The sequence below is a fragment of the Pseudochaenichthys georgianus genome, chromosome 11, assembly GCF_902827115.2.
Source record: "Pseudochaenichthys georgianus chromosome 11, fPseGeo1.2, whole genome shotgun sequence".
NCBI classification, from domain to species: domain Eukaryota; kingdom Metazoa; phylum Chordata; class Actinopteri; order Perciformes; family Channichthyidae; genus Pseudochaenichthys; species Pseudochaenichthys georgianus.
Window position 1 is genome coordinate 19,429,972 of NC_047513.1, and position 14,425 is coordinate 19,444,396.

At 41.2% G+C, this 14,425-nt stretch overlaps 1 pseudogene; it reads left to right on the forward strand.

Moving 5' to 3' along the window:
- The first annotated feature begins 1,779 nt into the window (after positions 1 to 1,779).
- LOC117455152 (rho family-interacting cell polarization regulator 2-like) lies at positions 1,780 to 14,242 on the forward strand (annotated as a pseudogene).
- Positions 14,243 to 14,425: the final 183 nt, after the last annotated feature.

Consider the following 14,425-nt stretch of genomic DNA (forward strand, 5'->3'; position numbering starts at 1 on the left):
TTGGCTAGCATTGTCTTATTTTACAGATGAAATATTAGGGGGCAACCATGGTCCATAGTTTAATACATAAATGAAATCCAAAAATCGTATATTCATTTTTACTTTGTTGATTTTTAGAGTTATTCATTGTTTGGCCCGAAAATAGGTTTAAGACAATAGAAATAATTGGCAATGAAGATTTAGAGCAGGGGTGTCCAAACTACGGCCCGGGGGCCATTTTGAATCGGCCCTCAGCTAATTCAAAAAGTATAATGAAATACGGCCCACAAATGAAACGTCTTATATTGTACTTCTTAAATATATATGCAAACATATATTACACAGTAGTATTCATGTGTTAATACGACCACTTTCAAATAAAGTCAATTTAAGCTGAAAACATTTTCTAACAAATCTTAGTTGATAAAAAAAAGCCCAATAGCTTCATATTTCCCCTTATAAGCAAACTGAGGGATGAGCTGCCAACAACATAAATGAAACCCTATGTAGAGCTGTGATATAGGCTGTTTTTTTCTTAAGGCATTTTCAAGTATCAAGCATCATTTACCTACGGCAGGAGCCCAAATGGCCCATTTTCTCCCACTTCTCCCTAATGAGTGCCATAAAGAGCGCGAGGCATCAATATTTCAGCGTCCTCGCCAGGCAGCCTGCAACATTTCCTTTTGATGAGGCGCACCAGAGGTGTTTTGTTTTGCCCGGCTGCCACTTCAATCAGATATGAATTCAGGGAAGGCAGGAAATTATGGAGACAGGATGCGGAAAATCTGGTCTGCTGGTGAATTGTGGTTTCTGTGAGATGACTCGGCAAAATTAGAGAATGAATGGACCCCTAATTATGTTTGGACTCTTAATTATGTTTGGGACATTTCCAAGTTTAACTGATGCAGTTGTATTGTATATGGGATTGCACTAAGACTTTAGGCAGACATTTATTCGTACCCTACTTTCCCTAGTCCAACATGACCCCAACACATCTAGTTTTCATCATAGACTACACAAGAAGTTGATATAGTCAATGTGATGTCACCCATTTGTGACATATTTTTGCAACCAACATTGGCACAAGATGATGGACCAAAGTACCATTTTAATTCTGAAAAACATTTTCAGGTGACCAAAATGTTTCAGTTAAAATGAAAACACATCGAGAGAACAAGAAAAACATTTAAGATATTAATAATTATTCAGAATCTTGTAAGATCTAGGAAAGTAGCCCTCAGAGTTCAGACCACACAAGCTTCATTCTCTTTCCAGAAAAGTCCCCATTGGGTTAAATTAAACTATTAGTGTTGTGGTTACAACATAATCTTATCTTGATGACTCATTCCAGTTGAAACTCCAACGTTTCAGCTCCACAGTAAGGCGGCAGGATGTGGATGGACTCGTTCCCTCTCCCTGTGGGTTTTGGGTTAGATCAGGCTGGTGCTGCAAACTGAAATCGGGCTCCAAATGAGCTCTAAACGCCGTCTGTTGTTCCCCCCTCTTTGGGAGTGTCCCACTGGGCTTGCAGACTTGGACGGAATAAGCATCTGCCACTGGAGAAAACAGTCACACTGAAACATACCAGCTGTATCTGCTCACTGCTGCTTCTCCTCAGTGTATCTCTGTCTTGTCTCATCTCTCTTGATAACTGTCCTTTATATCTGACTTTCTCTTTTATTTTGCTATCAACCCGTTCGTTATCTTTACCTTTACAGTTTATTTTCTTTTTTCTGGAGTCTGAAGTTTCCCTTTCCACGAATGAACATGAGAGTTTGCAATGGAATATACATACTATTGGCTTCTTCCTTGTGTAACGTTCATTAAAGATGGAGGTACTCTGTGTGTGCTTTCAGGTGGACGAGCTGTACGAGGCCTTCTGCATCCAGTGCCGTCTGAGGGATGGAGCCAGCCGGATGAAGCAGGCCTTCTCCTCCTCTCCCTCCACTAAAGGCACCAAGGACAGCATCGCAGAGGTCAACCGTCGCTACAAGGAATACACCGAGGTACTGGCATATCGCAGTGTTTAAAAGTGGCCAACTGCTCAAGAGAAATAGGGGGCAGCCCTCTTGGCTCCATACAATCTAAATGTAAAGTCATATAAACAAACATACTATCTAATAGCAGGGAAACAGTACCCAATTTCAACCAAACTGCTAAATATACAAAACATACATGAACCCTATACCTTTTAATGTGATTTAAAAGCTGTTGATGCAGCTTACTTGAACTAAAATATCCAATAAACATTGGCTCAAAGAGGACAACACCCACAACATTCTTAAACACCTGATGCAAATGACTGTTTACTGTAATTTGTAAACACTGACAATGTATTGTCACATACTTAAAGTGTGACCTTTAAATCTTGAAAACACACACATCTGTCATCACCTGTCTGCAGGGCTTACGCCGGCCGTCCTGCCTCCTCTGCAGCTTACTGTTGACAGTCAAAGTCTCTTCAGATAACTTGATTACTATTGTTGTCCTTGACTTGCGAAACAAAGGGCTGTTTATGTGATCGGTGTTATCTCTCACTCAATTCTGCAGAACATGAGCACGTTCGAGAGCGAACTGGAGAACCTGCTCGGAGAGTTTCATATCAGAATGAAAGGTAAGGAATATGACAAGTAAACCCACTCACAACCGGGGTTCATTAATGCTCTGCTGTCTACAGGATGTTGTGAGCTGACAGCTGATCATCACTACACAACCTACCTCCTGTTTGGAGCATGCTCACACTCCTTTTTCAACTAGAACACTTAGAGTTCATCATTATGTAACAGAAAGGTCATACCTTTGTAGTTTATTTCCATTAAAAGAAATGTGTACTACACTTAAAACCTACATTGTAAAATAAAGCTAAACACTAAAGTCTCCTGAAAAACAAAACATAGATATTCGGCTTGTCTTCTTAAAAGTTTCTAAACCAATGGATTTCTCTTCTCTCTCCCAGGTTTGGCAGGCTTTGCTCGGCTCTGTCCTGGAGATCAGTATGAGGCAAGTTGTTATTTTGTGCTGTAACACATGGCTGTTACAGCAACTTGGAATCTATGTGTGAAATATTGCAAAACCATTTAGTTAAGACATAAAAATGTACACAAGCAAAAAGTAGAATTTGGTAGATTTCAGCTGAATCGAATCCTATAACGAGACCCATCAAGTAGTGGAAAGTAACTAAATACATTTACTCAAGTACTGTAATTCAGTAAGGTCCTTAGATACCTGTATTTCCATTGTTATGCTACCTTATACGCCAACTTCACCACTGTACAATATTTCCCTCTGATATGTAGTGAACACATAATGCATTATTAATTATAATCAAATACTAGAAATATATGTTTCTGAAATGGGCAGAGTACTTTAACTTTTGGTATACTTTGTGCTTATACTTTAACTGAAGTAAGATCTTTAATGGTATTGCTATCTTTATTTGAGTAAAGAATCTGAATACTTTTTACATCACTTTTAAGTTTTTTTGCCATAAAGTATATCTTATATATATATATATCTCATTAAAGAATTGTCCTTCCTCTGGCTTCAGGCTTACTTTCCTATTCTCTCCTAACTTTAGATCTTCATGCGGTACGGTCGCCAGCGGTGGAAGTTGAAGGGAAGAATTGAAGGGAACTCCAGACAGAGCTGGGACGGAGACGAGATGATCTTCATGCCTCTCATCACTGACCTCATTAACATTAAGGTAGACATCCAGGTTCAAAAAACTTCAGTAAACTATCACCGTGTACGGTTAGGAAAATGACAGTAGTACATAAAAGTGTCTTTGTTCCTCCATCAGGTGACAGAGCTGAAGGGCCTGGCCACTCACATGCTGGTGGGCAGCGTGATCTGTGAGACCAAGGAGCTTTTCACTGCCATGCCTCAGGTGGTCGCTGTGGACGTCACGACCCTGGGGACCATAACAACTAACAACCTGGAGGTCACGTGGTAGTAAGTAGACTTTAATACGTACAGCAAGCAGGTCACATTTCATGTTATCCATCATGGTTTGCTTCACTAAAGTGTTATTCAGTTAGTTGGTTTCTTTAAAAAGGAAAACCTTATCCCTAAAATTACCATAGGTTTATCAATTCATATCTCCATGTTACCTTGACTTCTCTCGCATGACCCCACAGTGAACAACATATCCAAGAGAACTCAATCGGAGCTGCGTGCAGAAGTGTTTTAAATAGAAAGTCTTTATTGAAAGTGTGTGTTTTGAGAAGATGTGGTCATTCTGGATAAATGACTTTGGCTTAGATTATTATGCACAGGTCATGTTTGCAAACTGATGGTTGATATAGTTTTTGCTTTTTTTTTTTTTTTTTAAAATCTATACTAATTTTCTTCAATTAATCAGGACTTTTTTCCAATTTTTGATTTGGACGTTTTCTGTGGAGGCATGCAAGGATAAACATAAGATGTATTTACCACTGTCACCAGGAGGCTAATTTGAGCTAATATAGCTTTAAAAGATGTATTTTATTTATTTTCAGTCAACTTTAAATAATCAATTTAAATGCATGCACAGTCAATATCTCTCTTCGCAAGCAAAACTGCCAGCAAACACCTATGATAACCTTTATTAGGTCGTATCTATGAATTCAATTACATGTTTTATGGTTGTTCTGCCAATCTGGTGGAAAAAATTGTTATTACAATCTATGGAAGATAACTAAGCAAATAAATCCTCCGCTCTGACAAAACCAAATCCCTTCAATAGTACATGGTAGGTATTGATAAATGGCATAACAATCTTCTTGTTTCATTCCCCCCTTTAGCCCCTTCGATGTCGAGGACCTGAGTCTGTCCTCTGGTAACGTGAGCAAAGCCACAGCGCCTGCAGAGACGAGTGTCCGTCTACAGCCAGGGCACACCGGAGACCCCACCTTCCAGGAGAACTCCTTTTTCGTGAGTAAAACTCCTTTAGCTTCATCAGTGTCGTGGTTTTTGTAAGAACTGAGATCATTCATCATCTAGACTAGTAAAGAAACATCAGCACTTTGTGTTTTAGGCTACATCAAGGTGAAATTGTAGTAAAAGAGATGACTTTATGTATTTTACACCTCCATAGTCCCTGCACACTTTACCAGACTAATAGCTTGACTAATGCTTGTGTTAGAAAACGCCAGTGCTACCCCTAAACTAACCCTCCCCGTGTCCCTGCTATCCTCCTCTCCTCTCCTTGCATTTCCACGCAAAACCCCACTTACCCACACTCTGTCCCACTTTACACGTTTATTCCATCCCTCCTGCAATCTCACTCACCTGCCCCTAACTCGAATACCCAACACCTTGTCCACAAATGCCTGCGTGCATTGTGTAAAGAAGTGGCGGCCATATACCCGTGGAACGCCAGCGCCTCTCCTTCCTGCACATGCTCCGAGAAACCCTGCTAGAGAAGCTCAGGCGCAGTCGCTCGTTTGGTGACCTGGCCTCTCTCCGGCCAAGGCCCAAATCCAGTCGGAGGTCTATGTGAGTGTGTTGCGGCCCCTCACCCTCCTTACCTGACTGTGTGTGCCCCCTTCCTCATTGACACAATGGGGATGTAGTCTTTTCTGCTGGTGTGGATACACTGGGGCTTGTCCTGTCCATTTCTCTGGGCTGCAGGTGCACTCTTTGCATGTATTCTTGTTACCTAAGTGTGATCTATCTTGGTTGTTAGATCTGGTCATTAGAATTCAGAAAGAAAAGTAGAGTGAGACTGGATTTGTAGTGTCTGCAATCTGTTTTTCAAACTGTCTCTTTGAACTTTTTTCATCTCGACTGCACTGATTTGAAGCTATTTCTTAATCTTCCATCTATTTTGTGACACATACTGACTGCGCTGTCTGTCCCCTTCAGTCCACTCTACCAGATGACATGTTTGAGAACGGTGGCTGCGGCGTGGCAGAGTGTAAGCGTCTCTCCTTCACCTTCTCGGACACCTCCGGTTCCTCGCCCAGCCCGGCCCCGAGCTCCCACGGCCAGTCCAACCCTGAGATCACAGTCACCCCCCCAGAAATAGACCTATCGTCGACGCAAATCCTGCCTACAAGGGAAGACTCCATTGCTGAGGAGCATTTAGTGGAGGAGGAAGAAGAAGAAGAGGAGGAGGAGGAGAAGAGTATGAAGAAGATGGGGAGACGGCTAGCAGAGGAAGTCGGCGCACCAGTGCCAGCCTCGCCAGTGAGGAGAAGCCGAGGTGGCAGAGGACTCAGAGTGGGAGCGCACATAGTCGCAACGAAATTCTGATTCCAACTGCGGTTCCGCTCGCTCTTGCTCTGACGGACAGCTGTGCACGGTGGCTCCAGAGGACGTGTTCTTAGATCACACCGATGAGCTGAAACCTGTGGAACTGGACACAGAGGAGGCGGGAAGCCTGACCCGGCAGCTCGTAAGAAGGCTGACCTCTTCGGAAATCATGTCGCCAGGTGGGAGCTCGACGGAGGGAGGGGGGGAGTCCGAGCTGGGCGGGCGAGGGGGAGCAGAGCGTTCCTGGAGAGCAGCCTGGAGGAGGCCATCCACAGCCTGCTGATGAGGCTAGAGGCACTGACGCACCGCTGCCGAGAGCTGCAGGACCTGGAGCAGGAGGTGATGCGCCTGGAGGATCTGCTCAAGGTGACTGAACCTTTCTGTCTCCATTTTACATGTATACCTGTACAAGATCTTAGGAAATCTTAGATTGTTTCCAGGTTAGAAGAGAACAATTACATTAAAGCAGTCATTGGCAGGACATTCTTGGATCTTAGGCACCCTCCAACAATGACAAAATATTTATGGATATAGGGAAAATCACACAAGTTAAATTAAATAACAGTTTATGACTTATACTACTTCAAGCTTAAATATAGGGCTAACATATAAATAAATAAAATGGGATTTAATTATTATATATGTGCAGCTGCTCCTCATCTGAGGACTCCACAGACCAACTCATTTAAGAAGGGCCTAAAAACCTTTTATTAAACTTGTGTTTTAAAAAAAAAAAAGGTATATTTATGCCCCCTTGTAGCACTTTGGGATTACTTTTAGCAATGGAAGGTGCTTTACAAATACAATTATTATTATTATTATTATATAATTGATTAAGAAAATACTAATGTAATATAGATAAACATAATAAGAAAGAAGATAATAATTCAAATGTTCTACAACAAGTCACTCTTTAACTCACTAAAATTGATAAAGTAGAAATGGTAAAGGGTTTATAAATTAATGAGTATTTACCTATGGTATTTACCCCCTCTCTCTCTCCTCCTTCACAGTGTCGCCTCCCGGGTCACAGGAGCCGGTCGTCCAGCCTCAGTCTGACGGTGGAGAGCGCTCTGGAGAGTTTCGACTTCCTCAACACCTCCGACTTTGATGACGAAGACACTGGAGACGAAAACACCATCCTCAGCACCCCCCACAGAGGTCTCCGCTCTTTGATGCTGATGGAGAAGGATCGGGTGAGTGGGAGCGACATTTACACTAAGTACATGTTGTTGTATAATAAGGTTTATCTGCTTATTGGAAGTGTCTGCACTGAAAATGGAAACAAGATGTTTTTGTAAGGCTATCACAAAAAATTATCTGGAATAATTTAAATGTAACTGAATGCCTGCCTCTTCATTGACTAAAGGATTTGATAGAAATTCTGAATTATCTTGCATCATAGCAGGACCCCATTGAGATCCATTTAGTGCAAGAGATTACTGTTCTATGTGTTGCCTGCTGCCCCCTGCTGGTGACTCTTGGTATGTGTCTCAGTGGCCAGCATCCAGAGGCCAGAGGTCACCTGAGTGAAGCCCTGACAGAGGACACCGGGGTGGGCAACAGCGTGGCAGGAAGCCCCCTGCCGCTCACCACAGGAAATGAGAACCTGGACGTGGCGATCGTCATCCACCTGCAGTACTGCAATCACCTCATTCAGGTAGATGTTTTTGAAGTATGAATGATACACGCAAAGTAAAAGTTAGATATGAAACAGTTCACCGCATCATGTATTTTCTGTCTTCCTGTAATGACAGCTGTTGAGCAGCGGGTTGGGTTTGTGGCAGCGTCGCAGTATTCTACTAAAACTGTCCGCCCAGAGTCAGCTGTTAGAAGAGCTGTCAGAGCTCAGTGAGGACCAACTGGGATCCATTACATCTGCTGCTGACGGTAGGTAGCAACACGTGAAAACTGTTTTATGTTTTTGTGTGTTTACTGTGCAACAGTGCATCTGAGAAAGGTCATCTAAGAGTTTATACCACGCTGTCTATTGCTTGGAAGGTTTCTGCTGAAATGTAATAGTTACAGATTACACAGTACACTTAGTAGATTTTATTTTTGATAACTGTTTTTGATAATTTCACGGCCGTTAAACAAGATGGAAGAACAAAGATGCAAGCAACAGAATGATTGTTATATTTAACTTATAATATTGTTACTGGAAAGAATAACTTTGGATATATAACCCTTTTAATATTCACCATCCTTTTGTTTAGTAGCAAAGTAATTTGTCTCAGTAACTGTAACGGATGACATTTTAAATTGATCTTGTTAATTTGTTTACATAATGCATTGCATGTGACCACTGTAGTTACTCACCAACACTGGTTATACTTATTATTTAGTATTTTATAAAGAATGATTACTTGACAACAGAAAGGACTCTCTGATGTGAGGGTTTGGAGCGTCTGACCTTGGTTTTGTCCTCCTCTCCCTCAGTGCTCCCGGGCCTGGCAGAGCGGCCCCAGCTGATGGCTCTGTGGTCAGAATGCAGCGGGTCTGCAGGACTGTTCCACACCACGCTGGACCGAGTGTTCAAACACATGAATCAGCATTACACAGCAGTGCTGCAGGAGAGACACCCACACAGCGCCGACACAGGTTCATCATCTCTATTTACTCTCTGTAAACAAGCCGAAGGGCAAAATGGAATAGCAATGACTGTTAGATTTTAACTGATTTGTTAATTTTGTTTTAACCGTTTTCCTTCAGGGGAAGGAAGATGAAATCATTGTCGCTGCTTAGTTTCAAATGTATTAACATGGCACTTAAAAAGCAAGTGATTTTTGCACCAAAGTATACATGTATACGCATAAATACATATCGGCATTAATATAGATAAGATGGACCTTTATTAATGTATGTGTGCTGGTAAATTACGATTGTAACTCATTTAAAACCAGGTTATCTAATAAAAACTGAAAAAGAGACACAGACAAATAATAAAGAATATGTCAAGTTTCAAATGTGGTTTTAAAAATGCTAAATAAAACACAATTAAAGAGACTAAATGGAATAGTAAATCCATAGTAAATATTTCATAGATCTCTGCAAGTGCAGTTCCAGTTGGCTAAAAACAATTTTCCCTGACCTCTGATCTCTTTCTCTCCTCTCCAGTGATTGGTCTGGTAGTGGGTGAGATGGTGGACAGGAGCGATCTGGTGTCGGCTCACTGTCCCCTCGCCGCTGAGCTCTCCCAGGACGTCCTGACCGTGTTTCAGTTCCACTGCTACATCTTACAGCATGAGCTGCAGGACATGGAGACACACCTGCTGCATCTGGCCAGAGAAGGTGAGCAAAAGTGGAGACATTCACAAAACTGCAGTGCAAAACAGGTCCCTGTGCTTTACTGTCTACAGGTTATATACAGTAATGTGTAAACTAGAGCTGCAACCATTTATCGACTAATGCATTATTCCACAAATGTAAAACAAGCTATTTTGAAATGATTCATTATAAAAATCTGAGAAAAATGTTCTTTTCAGCCTCTCAAATATGGAAATATCCTGTATTTTAATTTAAAATCATAAACTGAATATCTTTGAGTTTCTTACTCACAAATCAAGAAAATCATCAGCTTGGAAACAGATATAGATTTTTTCAATTAGCATTTTATCGAATAATTAATTAACCTAAAATATTATCGGTACTGAAAACTATTTTAGTATTATTATTGGTGTTATGACCTGGCTCAAAAGGCCACAACAAAAAGGAGACACACCATGTCAACGGTTAACAAAACATGTTTATTTAAAGGAAACAATCCAAATTAAATGAAGTGCAACAATAAGTAAGGCATGAGGTGTGGACGTCAGTGGTATCAGTAGTGTAAATGCAGGGTGAGGGTTGCATGAATGTGTATGGGTGAGAGTGTTGAGGTGCACAAAGTAAGTAACAACCATATATACTCAACAACACCAGGTGTCTGCAGGGGAAAGCAGAGCGAGAACAGAGAGGCTTCAAATAGCTGCAGGACACCAGACCCAGGTGCCCTGAGTTACTGTAATCAATGCAATCACTGGAGCCAATGCAGCACAGACGGAACAGCCACACCCTCTCTCCTGATGGACCCACAGGGGCATCACAATTGGGTTTAAATCTCTTGACGTGTGTGTGTGTGTGTGTGTGTGTGTGTGTGTGTGTGTGTGTGTGTGTGTGTGTGTGTGTGTGTGTGTGTGTGTGTGTGTGTGTGTGTGTGTGTGTGTGTGTGTGTGTGTGTCGTACCCAGAGGTGTTTTCAGAGGCTCTATGCAGCGGGGACTACTCTCAGTGTGTAGCGGAGCTGGAGGCGGTGCCTGTGTCCTCGCTGTGGCCCCGAAACAGCTCCCTGAGGGCCCTCGCCTCCCTGCTCACTGCGGAGGACCCCCGGGTCAACAAGGCCGCAGCCGACTACCTCTGCTCTGCATCAAACAGCCACTTCAGGACCAGAGTGAGTAGTGATCGAGCCTGTTAGAGAGATGTGTGTGGAGGCAAACAACATCTGAAATAGTTGTGACAGATGCTGTAATCCATGTTTTAATGTTTGTGTCTACAGGCAGTGGAGTGCTACACCCACGCGCTGTCAGAGGCTGGAGTTCAGAGCCAGAGGGCGGCCTGCTCGGCTCTCAGCTGTCTGCAGGTCAGTGTCCTCTAACGGCATACATACAGACGTGATACTGTGGGGATATGGAGCTGCTGTACTATAGCTACTGATACTATTTCAAAGATAGCTTCGCATTTTGTCATGTTATAATAATATGTCTATGTAAAATGGCCACTGTAATCATTCATCCCTCATTTACTGACTGTGATTCATTTAGCTACTCTTTCTGTGTGTCTGTAGGCAGTAGAGAGCATCAAGGCGGTGGTCGCTCTGTGTGACTCAGCTGATGAGGAGCTACGCCATGTCGCCATAGAAACCCTGCTCACATTTGGTGAGTAACACATTAATGGAAAAACGAATGTTGCTCAGCTTGTGTTTTGTTTCAGCTGCCACAAACTATACCTCTTGCCTTAAAAGTCATTAATATTGTCTGTTTCGTTAAATCCAAAAACAAATGTATTTTCTTCAGCATATTTATAAATATGCTGAGGTTGCAAACCAGATCTGACCTTCTAAAAAGTCATTTGTAAGGCAAGGCTGTTTTATTTAAAAAGCACATTTTATACCTAGCTTAATGTTCAAGTTGTTGTATGCTAAAAACAAATAATTTCAAGTTAAAACAACAGAATACAAATTCAGACGATAGTCTTTTGCCAGAAGTAAGTATATTTCAAAAACTATAAAAGTAATTGCATTCATCCCTTTTGTTTCTCACACTCACTCCCTCTCTCTGTCTGTCCCTCTCTTGGTTGATTGCTGTCTAGAGGCAATTTGCGATTACAACTATCAGAACCAATGGCAATAATTACTTTGTGAATATCATGTGAAAGCTCTCGTGTCTAACTTCAGTTGCTCTTGCAAAATCAATCTCTACTGCGTTGATCTTTAGTAGCAGGTCATTTGTCTTGGGGTTGCAGTGTTTATAATGACCCTTGTGTGTGTGGCAGGTGAGGAGGGGCGGCTGGCGTACGAGCAGCTGGACACGGTGCCGGGGGAAATCATCCGCCTTGGCACGAGGCGAGGAAACGCTGTCACCACTGCCTTCTGAGCCACCGTGCCACTGAAAAACATCACAAAAGACATCTCAGCCTGACCTCGGAGAACAGCTACGCCTCACAGGGCTGCTCAGTGACTGATCTCTTTCTCGATCTGCTCTTTGGCGCAGACTTAAGGATCTCCACACCGCCACATTAGATCACTGTTCTTGATACTGCCTCCTGTAAGGAACTAACACGACGGTCTTAACCACAGAGGACACACAACCTAAACACCTCCTGAACGCACACTTACACTCCTCGTTCCTCCATTTTCTCCACTCTCACACACCCCTACACTCCCCCCTTTCCTCCCCCTGCTTTCTGAGCCAGGCAGACCGGTCACGCTGAATTAAACTGGAGAGCACAAATTTGAGTGGACACAAAGATGCTGAAAGCTACTTTAAAGACCGTGGAAAGTCGATTTTTGAAAAATGCATCTTCACACAAGCTCAGTCAACAAACCACTGCACAACACACTTACATCACTTACTCACTGATTTATAATCATCTCGATTGTTGCACAGTCAGTTGTTTCACGCAATATACTAACCATGGTCTTTGTATAAACACTGTCTATCACAAGAGATGCTTTCTGGCGCTTTCGGGAGATGTGCACTGTTGTTAGGCATGTAGATATGGCATATTTCACACAGCACTTGTTTTCAAAGGATATTTTTGGTTCTGTTTTCTAGTACGTTCCATTTTGTGTTTCAGGGATTCTTGTACAATTGGAAGATGTGCGTTTTGTGGCAGGGAGGCAATAATACGTTGAGACTGGCTTTCGAGGAAGAAGTGATTTTCTGGTTTAAAAGCCCTACCTTAACAGCAGTTTACAGTCTAAAAGGATTTTGACCATGGGTTTATTTCAGTGGAGGGATAGTAGAAACTGAATGGGGAAACTGGTGAACACAGTGCCCACGTTTCACTCACTCAGCAGTTTATATCAGAGATTCCTCATACTTGCAGTTGAACAAGTGCAATTTCTCTGTACATACGTGACTCTTTTGCACCTAGCTGACACAAGAAGACATTTGATAAAGTCAGCGCTGACCATTTGAGCCTTGATGTGTTCGAGCAGGCCGGTCTCCACAGAAACTCTTTTGTTAATCTAATTTCCTACCAGGTAGAGAGCGACTCATACATTTACTGTACATTCTTACAGTATGTGAGGTAACGACAGGATTAGAAATGAAGCTTTTCTTCTGATAAGCTGCAGAATGAAGGGTTATGTTTTCGGTCAGTTTTATTTCCCTCCATCCCAACTGTGATGTGGGAAAACTGACCCGAGGTAAGCGCCTAACTCCACCTGTTCTCATTGTAACTGTACTACTGAGTCTTGTGCTAGTGCACGACGACAACTCACATTTGTTCACACACCTTATTTATTATTGACTTCTAATATTCTTTGGCGTTATCCTGTAAAAGTGCAGATAACATTGTTATGTATATGAAATGTATATTTATGTTCTATTTTGAATCAGGTCTAGTACTTGAAATATTGTTTATCGTTTGAAAAAGCTTCCTTGTTATTACGATGCAATTGGAGTTTATTTTGAAGGAATTATATTACATTAATTATTATTTTTAAGATTAAGATTTGCTAATAGTCTAATAATATTATAGATTTCCTTTCCCTAAAATGTCCCAAACATAATGGGAAATTATATATTAGACATTTTACTTTTTTAATTACTTAAGATTTACGTAACCAAAGGAATAATTGATTTTAAAATTATAATAAGAGCTCATAATTCATAAAGGAGAATGTATTTTTCAACATTTGGCCACAATACTCAGACTTACCTTTTTAAAAGCACAACTTCAAAATAAGATGAACCCATAATATATGAATCTCGATGTTTGGTTCGAACTGCACAGCCCAAAAGCCATATTGAAAAAAAGCAAGTGGTAATATTTTTATGAAATGTATTTTTCTTTTGTATTATCTGCAAATGTGTGAAGTTGTTACTAAAAGCTGAAGATGTTTTTCTTCTAAACAGCCTTTTGCAAAACAGTGTCCATATTTTAAGAGTTACTTTTATTTCTTCCATGATGTGAATAGCATTACAGTATTTTATCCATTCACTCACTCATTCATTGTTTGTTTATTTTTGAGTGAGCTGCTTTCTTTTACAAACTTGCAGTTTACTAGTGTTTACTTCAAGTTGATTTATGGTTGTTCAATTCCTGTATACCACACAGTGCAAGTTGTCAAAATCTGCACATCTATTCTTATTTAGCGCCTGGTTTGAAGAATAACTTGGTCTACTTTACTGAACTCTATCTGTTTCTGTGCTCAACAGCTTCCTTACTCATCAATTAAGTTGCATAATACCATTCTCCATTGTGGGTAGCAGTATTTACTCTGCTCATCATACGTTGCAATAAAGTTTATTTTTGCATAATTAAAACTCTGAAATGGTGGATTTTTTAACATGTGTTAAATGTTCGACAAGACCAATGTATGTACAATTTGGCTAGCATTGTCTTATTTTACAGATGAAATATTAGGGGGCAACCATGGTCCATAGTTTAATACATAAATGAAATCCAAAAATCGTATATTCATTTTTACTTTGTTGATTTTTAGAGTT